We start from the raw sequence: 10,002 nt of genomic DNA on the forward strand, positions 1-10,002 counted from the left end.
TCCCTATAAGACATTATTCGCCCCACCATTGGGTGTGATCGAATAGGGCAAGAGATTGCTTCTAGTCATGTAGTGACAAACGCTAATGCATGTTGGAAAAAGTCATACAGACAACACAAAAGAAAGTTGGAACTTCCTAGGAGTGCAAGTTTGGCCCTGGCGGCCCTAACCCGCCTCTGAGTTGGAATAGGGCTTGGACTCAAGATCTTGACCCTGAGGATGGGTCAAGGGCAAAATATTCAGGCAGGCCTAGGTTACTCTTTGGCTCAGTGGGCAGCCCGTTCCTACTGATTCTAGACCCGATTTTGGCCTTGATTCTTGTCCTTATTTTAACGCTAATTTGTCTTTAATATGATCTTGTCCTTGATTTTTACCCCGATCTTCATATTAACTTTGATATAAGCCTTGATTTTGACGTTGAGTCATTTTGATTATATTAGATTATGAGTTCACTTTTTATATTATTTTATAGGGTAACTTTTAGTTGGACCCCTTGAGGTTCGACTTAAGCCATTTTTAGTTCCCAAAAATATTGATATCTTTCATTTGCCTTAAATGTGGTATCTCAAAAAAACTAATCAAGGATAGATAATTATGTTTGTAACTAAAATACCATTTCTTTTTACTAAAAAAAAATACATTTTATTGTAGAGAACTAAATTACCATTGATTTACTTGTTAACAAGATTTTGAATAGGGATATTAACTCATCGAATAGTTAGGAATGAAAACATATTTACTTGTGGCTTAACTTTGAAGATAAACTTTTCATTTTATCAGATCACTTCTAATGGCTCTAAATTTACAAAAAGAGCTCTTGTGTGACCTTCTCTACAATCGTCTTAGATTATCAAATCTATCCACATTTAATTCAAATTCTTCTCTCTACTTGTTCTCTTTCATAAATAATCTTAACTCTTTGTTGCCAAAGATAGACCATAGAAGAGAAACAGACTAGAAAAGAGAGAGGGAGAGAAACTTGGGGAAAAGAGACCATAGTCTTAGAAATTGAGAATTGAGATAGGGGTTTTTTTTTTTCCCCTTTCAAAGCTTACATATAATAACCCTAATTTTCATCAAATAGCAAATTAGAAAACCCTAGAAATAGGGATTTCACTATTTCAGAAAATATGATGAACTATGGACAATCGAAGAAATCGGATTACAAAATAACTTCAAACAGATTGACAAGCTGATTTATTTTTTAAATATATATATTTATTTAATACCTTGATACCATATGGACATCTCAGATTGAACACAAGATTATGGGTTGTTATAAGGTGATACATTTCCTTAACACCTTGATACCATATGGATAGCTCAGATTGAAATTAAGATTCTAATAAACACAAGATTAGGTACTACTGTAAAATAATCCAATGTACACACCTACATAGGATTATCAAGTGAATGGAAGAAGAAAGGGAAAAGAAAAGAAAAAAAAGCCCAAGAATTACACATTTACAGGGAGGGCCAATCAGGGCCAGGGATAGAGTAAACCAGTGTCTAGCATAGGGCTAATCATGGCCAAGGACAAAGCCACTTAGGATCAAGGTTGGGGCCAACCAATCCTAACCCGGCCCAATCAAAGGTAATTATGGTGGGAATGGGTTTGGCTTGGTCTTGTAGCGTTTAGGGTTAGGGACAATAATCATTGGCCCTAAATTAGGGTCAAGGCGGGAATGGGCTTAGATTATAATATATAGGGTTGGGCTTGAGATTGCAAAAGCCGGGCCCAGCTGCCCTAGCACTTTCAAGTGCGTTATGATCTTCACTTTCCTTGACACATTATTTATCTCCACTATTGGATGCAATATGGGTCCTTATTTTAGTGTGCATTTAGTAATTGTATTTCAGTGTGCATTTAGTAAATGTTATCCATCATAGAAAAATCACTATCCAAATTGAACCAGCACTAAAGTAAATTTGCCTATGTTGTGCATGCATGCTCAATGATACGTTGTATTTTTTATGGTAACCGATAATACATTCTTCTTGCTCATACGCTATAGTGTATCCACTAACCATCTTACATTAATGGTGCGGTACCTATTAACATACTTGAATCCAACTATTCGATATTTGATGTGGGACTAAAGAGTACTTTCTTTCCAAAAATGAAAATAAAGGAAGACACAATTAATTCCAAGAAAACATTGAATTATTATTTACTTAAAAAAATTTTACATTTGAGTCACTTAGTACGCGTTTGATAATAGTATTTTCTAAGAATGGCATTCTTTGCAAGAATCATTCACTAACATTTTTTAAAAGAATAATAGCATGAGCATAATTGACTATTTAGTAAAATTTGTGCTAAGAAAACTTGAGACGATGGAGATTTAGAAAGAAAAAAATTCTTATAAAGACACAAAGGAGTTAGAAGTTGTGTGTGAATGAAATTTGGGTTGAGTGTGCCTCTTTGACATAATTTGAAACCTTTTTTTTTTTGTTTTTGATAATGACGAAACAAGTCAAAGTTGTTTTGCAAAATGCCTTCTCAAACACAAAAATTAGAACCGTTCATTTCCTAAAAATGAAAAAATGGCCCATTTTAGCAAATGCTTTTTGGCATTCTTCGGCGTTTTGAGAACAAAAAAACGCCAAAATGTTCTTTGGCCTATTACCAAATGCTTAGTCTGGAAACTCATGTTCCCTCTCCAATGTGCCACAAATTGTGTCTAGGTTACAACTATCAACTTGAAGTTAAAAACCGTTAGTACAATTCAAATTTTGATATTAATAAGATGAAATTATCTCTTGAAACATGTAATGACTAAAACAACCATCAAGACCAAATACCGCTAGAAGTGTATAATAAATGTATTTTTACTACGACACCCCCAACCCTTCACATAGGTAGGTGAAGCATTCTCCCTACACCCATTTGCTTTCTTCACCTTGTTAAAAATCACCCACCAACCACCAATACCCCACTATAGAAAATCACCCAACCCAAAAAAAAAAAAAAAAGCAACACCTTCCACCTTCCACCTTTAAACCCTAAATCATAGCTCTGCAACTCACCACGATTGACGGGGAAGCCGAAAAGGAAAAGAAAACCCTCCACAACCTCTTGGGATCTTCCCTTTCACTCAATCCTTGTTGTTTCCATATTCTCATCAAAACCCTAATTTCCATTAAACTTTAGTTTCAACATTTCATTAAAACCCTTAAATTTCAATAAACAACCCTCTCACGATCACAATTTTCCCCCAAACCTTGCATCATTTTCCTCTTACAAACCATCATTAATTCGAATGAGGAAAAAATGTAGTATTTAGAATTGATGGAATCCATATTCAAATTGAAATATCTTGAATGTTTTTTTTTTTTTTTTTTTTTTTTTTTTTTGGGGGAATAGATCTGCAATATTGAAGTCTCACGGGATGTGTTTAGTAATGGGCCAAGGAACAGTTTTTTGGTGTTCTTTTGTTCTCAGAATGCCAAAACTGACAAAAAAAACTTCTACTGGTTTTAGAAAACGAAAAACGAACCGGTCTAATTTTCTTGTCTGATAAGGCTTTGCGTAAAACAACTTTGAATGCACGTTTGGTAACGGTCTTTTCTAAGAACGATGTTCTTTGTAAGAATTATTTTCTAACATTTTTATGAAAGAACGGTGGTCTAAGTACAATTTTGATTATTAGGTAAAATTTGTGCTAAGAACACTTGAGATGATGGAGATTTAAAAGAATATATATATTTTACATGTGGGTCCCTTTAGTGGACCACAAACTAATCTAAGTACAATTTTCACTATTAGGTAAAATTTGGGCTAAAGAACACTTGAGAAGATGGAGATTTAAAAGAATATATATATTTTACGTGTAGGTCCCTTTAGTAGACCACAAACTAATGTTGGATCCCTCTTAGTGCAATATATTATATGTGGATAGTTGAGCGGTTAACAGCCCAAATTTGTGTCAATGGTAAATTAATTGAGCGGTTAACAATCCAAACTCCCATGGAGAAGTTTTAGGTTCGCACCCATCCGGCAACACATATATTAGTAATATCCCCCCCCCCATAGAATCAACTCGCCAGCTCCAAATATACCAACAATAGAGGCATCGGGGGGGGGGCATACCCCCTGGATTTAAATTATATTAGTGATTTTTTTTCTAGTTTTTATATTAATTCCCTTAATTTTTTTCAGTTTTTTCTCTTCCCACATGTGAAATGTCACTATTTGGCCCCCAATGTTGAGAACAAATTTTAAAGGTAAAATAATGGGTGTAAATGTCATTTCTAATTAAAAACTAACTCCTCAATCCCTATTTATTCTCCCCTCTCTTCTCTTTCATCTTTTCTTCTTTTTATTCTCTTTTCTTTCTATAAATGTGGGTTAAAGGAAATTTTTGAAAAAAAAATCTTATGAGGCATTCAAAATGTCATTCATAATTAGAAATTAACTCATCAACCCCTATTTATTCTCTCCTATCTCCATCTCCTCTCTCCTCTTTTCTTTCTTTTTTATTCTCTTCCCTTTCTTTCTTCCTTGTTTATTCTCTTCCCTTTCTATAAATGTGGGTTAAGAAAATTTGGTGAAAAAATCTACTCCACAATTAGGTACTCTTTCTCTTTCTCAATTTATTTATTGTTTCTCTTTTTCCTTTTTTTTCTTCTTTTTTTCTTCTTTTTATTTGATTTTATATTCTATGTTTCTTTATCTCTTCTGCAATTTTTGTTATCTAGTTTTGTATTGTGAATAAAATATCTATAGTTAGTAAAATAACTAACTACCATTGGTTTGCATCTCTAACCTAAAAAAATTTGGTTTACATTTCCTACCAAAGAAAATTTTGACTTGCATCTAACTTTTTAGAGTTGAAGGCAATAATTTACTTCTTTTTTCAAATATGTGTGGGCCCTACAAAATATATATGAGTCTATTCCTTAATATAATAAAATAATTTAGAGGTGAGATCCCCAATGGGTCTTCTAAGGATCCACACAATTTGTGTGGCAAAAAAACATTAGTGCTTCCCTAATAGGAATGTTATATGGTTTTCATTCTTCGGCCCCCCACTATTGAATCCTGGGTCCGCCCCTGGACGCACATGCATATGCACGTGTGATTTGTTTTCCCAAATCATTTCTCACTAGGGGCGGACCCAGGACGCAATATTGGGGGGGCCGAAAAATAAAAGTCAAATAATCTTCTCATTGGGGAAGCGTTAATGCTTTTTTAGCACACATATTGTGTGAGTCCTTATAAGACCCATTTGTAGTCCCACCTCTAAATTATATTAAAAAATAGACCCACATATTTGTGGGGCCCACACATATTTGAAAAAAAAGGTAAATTATTGATAATGATTTTTTTTCAACACAATATAGGTAAAATTAAAGCAACAATATAATATATATATATATATATACACAATCCTAAAAGTTAGATGCAAGCCAAAATTTTCTTTGGTAGGAGATGTAAACCAAAATTCTTTTTTTAGGTAAGAAATGCATACCAATGGTATTTAGTTACCTACTAACTATGGACATTTTATTCACAATACAAAATCAAATAACAAAAATTGCAGAGGAAATAAATAAACATAGAATATAAAATCAGATAAAAAGAATGACAAAAAAATAAAAAAGAGAACGATAAATAAATTGAGAAAGAGAAAGAGTACCTAATGGTGTTGATGATTGAGGGACCCGCACACAACAGTGTAACACAATACCCTAGAGAAACGCAGAAGTACCTAGGATAGACACCGAATATGCAACGGGCTAAAATGTCTCACCCCAAGACACCAAACCGGCAAAGGACCAAGGAAACGAACGGAAAAAGGGAGAGAGAGAAAGAGGAGGAGGAAACGGGTCAAGAATGAGCACGAAAGAGAATAGAGCCCCAAAGGGGGGGAAAGGGAAGGGGAGGGACCCACCAACCCGACAAGGACCCCGGACCTCCCACGGGAGAGGCCACCAAATGGCATCTCCACGATCACCCGGAGGGGCCGAATAGGGCCCATGCACAACCGGGCCCCGATCAAGCCCACAACCCAAGTCCCAAGTCCCAAGTCATATAGATATATATATCTATCTATATAATCATGGCAGGGTCACTATAGGGTTCAAGTAAATTAATAATACCTGGGCTCTTACTATATAAAAACCATATAATCCGATCCTCTCCACCCGATGTGGGACTAAATAAAACCATGGATTAAAAACACAATTAAAATAAATAAAATATTTATATAAAGTTTTAAACATATTTACAACACCTAATTGTGGAGTAGATTTTTTCCCAAATTTTCTTAATCTACTTTTTATAGAAAGGGAAGAGAATAAATAAGAAGAAAGAAAGGGAAGATGGTAAATAAGAAAAAAAGAGGAGAGATGAGATAGACGATAGGAGATAGGAAAGAATAAATAGGGATTGAAGAGTTGCTTTCTAATTAAGAATGATATTTTGATTTTTGAATGCCTAATAAGATTTTTTTTCAAAAATTTCCTTTAAGCCCACGATTATAGGAGGAGAAGAGAATAAATAAGAAGAAAAGACAAGAGATGGGAGAATAAATAGGGATTGAAGAATTAGTTTTTAATTAGGAATTACATTTATAACTATTATTTTACCTTTAAAATTTATTTTCAATATTTGGAGGGCCAAATAGTGACATTTCACATATAGGAAAAGAAAAAACTAGAAAATTTAGCAGAATTAAAGCAATTCTTATAAAAATTTTAAAAATCCGGGGGCCATGGCCCCCCTCGGCTCCTTCATAGGTCCGCCCCTATTTCTCACGACTGAACTATAGGTGAGTAGTAGATTAACCCTTTTAAAAGGAAGAAGAAGACATGGAGTTTTATCTAAATTAATACCATCCACATTGTGTTTTTTGAGCTTGTTTAATTGCAAATATTTGAAACCAAATAAAAGTCAAAGCTTATAATTTGAAATTACAACATGCTATCCATGCTTGGCCTAAATTAGAAGGCATATAGTCCTCCTTTAGTGGACGTTGAAATGGTTGACTATAAGGTGTGTGTGTGTTCTAATTTTTGGATTGCTACTCCAGCTCTATAGTTGTACCAAATGAGTTACTTTAAAGTCATGATTAACATTGTGTAATCCCTTCGACAAGCTCGATTAGTGGAACCAAAATTCTACTGCGCTTTTCCTGTCATGCCTCTGTATACTTATCCTTCAAGACCCAGAGCTCTAATATGAAATTTTATTTGTCTCTCTTTCTCAATTATTGCCTTATAGGACATAATTTGCTAAGCTAAGAGAAATAAAATAATGTAATTACTATATTATAAGAGGTATTTTATCTTCCTTGAGCTTCAATAATAATAATGTTGCTCTTGAAGTATGGGCTCCGCTAGACTTCTATAAGAAAGACTAGAATAGAAAACTACATCGACCTCCATCATTGTCAAACTATTCAACCACGAATATCCTTGGAAACAATTGGTATCCTTGGCACTGGTAAATTAATAGTATTCATAAACTAACATCGACCATGTTTTGGTTGTCACATAATTGAAGTTGGATCTTCAACAGGTAATAAAGAAGTTTCCACGTTTCCAATGGGAATATGAAGTATGGCTTTCTATACCGCACTTTCACAAGATCATTGGAGATGAACATTTTGAAATTCCATTCCCTAACTATTAACTGGTGGATTCCAACCACATATGTAGAAGATCGTTTTGTAATTTCTTTTCCTAGTATTGTGATAAAAAAATTTCTATGACTTGACCAAGTTCCAGTTTCTAGTGTTTTGTTTTATGTTAGTTGTGCAAAATTAAAATACAAAATGTAATGTACATTAGAGTGAGCACAACTTTCCTTGGATGGTTGAATTAAAATACAAAATGTAACCAATACACTTTAGGGCTTTTAGTCTTTCTATAAGATACACATTACTACCAGGAATTCATAAAAGAAAAAAAATATATCCTTTGATTTATACGATATTGTTCAAATACATACAATTCCAACAGAAATTGATGATACAAAAAACTTCTATAGTCCATATGCAATAGAGGGAACCAGTAGTTTTCCCAAGTAAAGAGAAGTAATTTCTAGAGCACTCCAGTCAGAAATCCAGTAGGAAAAGTTTTGGAGAAAAACAATTACCTTTGTTTGAGCTCCCAATTGTTCTTGAGATTCAGTACAACTCCTTCATTTCACTACACAAGTTGGGTGTCTTCATATGTCAATTGAATCTTCAGTGTTCTTTCTCATTCATGGAATTGGAAGATAGAATATAGCTTTCCCTGCAATTAGTTTGTCACTGAGGACTTTGAAATGGCTGAATGTTCCAAGGTCTGTCAATGGGGAGAAAAAAGGTCTAAGAAACCAAAGCATGGCTTGAACAAGAATCCATTTAACTATTGATTCATTGCTATCAGAGGAAATAATAATTGGCCAAGGAACATTGTGAAGGGAAATTGCAAAAGCAATCAGCCATGTTCTATCTATAATAAGAGAATGCAAGGAAGAGCTCTAAATCTCAAGTTTGTCACTCAAGGATAGCCCATGATTCTGATATCTAGGAATAAGCAAATGATCACCAAAAAGCAGCAATATGAAACATATAGCATGCACAACTAGAGAAGGCTATTAACAAATTTTTTGGGTACAATAAATAAGGCCATCAACAAACAATTCAACAGAGAGGAAGATATTTAACAATAAGAAAAATGATATACAAATCCACTATGATAAAAATTAATCACCATGCCCAATGGTATTTGTTAAAAACAAGAGAAGTATATTGGGTTGAAGACAACTAACATAAGCAAAAAGTGGGGGGGGGGGGAAATTGAGATTATTAAAAGAAAACACAAAGAAGATTTATGCAAGGCAGACTTTTTTCCGTAGAGAGAAATTATAAGGTAATAAAAGGAAAAGGATGACATGGCACACCTTTCACCAAGTCACTATTAAAGTTAGTATATATAATGAAACCACAGTCCTTATTTGTTGAGTCATCGGCAATCAACCTTCGCGGTGACAAGAAAAGCTGTTGGAGATTAGCAGGAATGCCACACTTATCTTCAATCTCGTCCTTTAAGGCCCAAGCGTGGTGGAGCGCGGATCTACATTTACAATCAACTTTTTGCTGTCGAGACAAGTCACAAAATCCATGATGTTAGGGCCTGTTTGATTACGAGTCTAGAGATTTCAAATATCTCGAGATTTCAAATCTATGGAGTCACAATTTATAAAATTAACTTTTTTTTTATATAAGAAGAAAAGCTTCATTAAAAATAAAAACACTTACATCCCTACTTTTGAGTTGCATTACCTGTTCCCATTAGTTCGGAATCAGATAAAGCTAACTTTTCAAACAAAAATTGGAGCATTGGGGATGGGAAATTGTCAAATATTACATGTTTGGTTGTCTTAGCAACCTTAATTAACATAGTTATTATGGTGTAAAGGCCATCTGTGATTTTTGTGAATGCACAAATGTTTAGCGTTTTTATAGTAGAATGAAATCTCTGGATTTCACCCCATACCTATAAATCTACAGATTCATGTTTTTAGTGTAAAAAGATGAATCTCTAGATTTCATAAATCTAGAGATTTTCACAACCAAACGGGTATAAATCTCGCATTCATGAATCCAGAGATTTTACATGAATCCAGGGATTTGAAATGAAATGAGATTTCAAATCTATGGATTTCAAATCTATGGATTCTTGGTTCAAAAAATTAACCGTTTGGTTACTTGAATCTGGTTAATTGAAATCTATGGATTCATCCTGAAAACTATTTGGTTACTTGACTCGTGGAATGAAATCTGTGAATTTATCCTGAAAAACTGTTTGGTATCCTAAATCTGTGGATTTGAAACCTATAGATTCATCCTAAAAAACTGTTTGGTTATTTGAATCCATGGATTTCAAAACATTGACTTTGTTAATTTGGTATATTTTATATATGAAAATAAATAAAAAAATTCTATTAATACTCAAGAAGCTACACTCTTTAATTGAGGGCACATAAAAATATCATGTCAGCCAGGG

The sequence above is a fragment of the Hakea prostrata genome, chromosome 2, assembly GCF_041222555.1.
Source record: "Hakea prostrata isolate BN-2017 chromosome 2, UWA_Hpros_2, whole genome shotgun sequence".
Lineage (NCBI taxonomy): Eukaryota > Viridiplantae > Streptophyta > Magnoliopsida > Proteales > Proteaceae > Hakea > Hakea prostrata.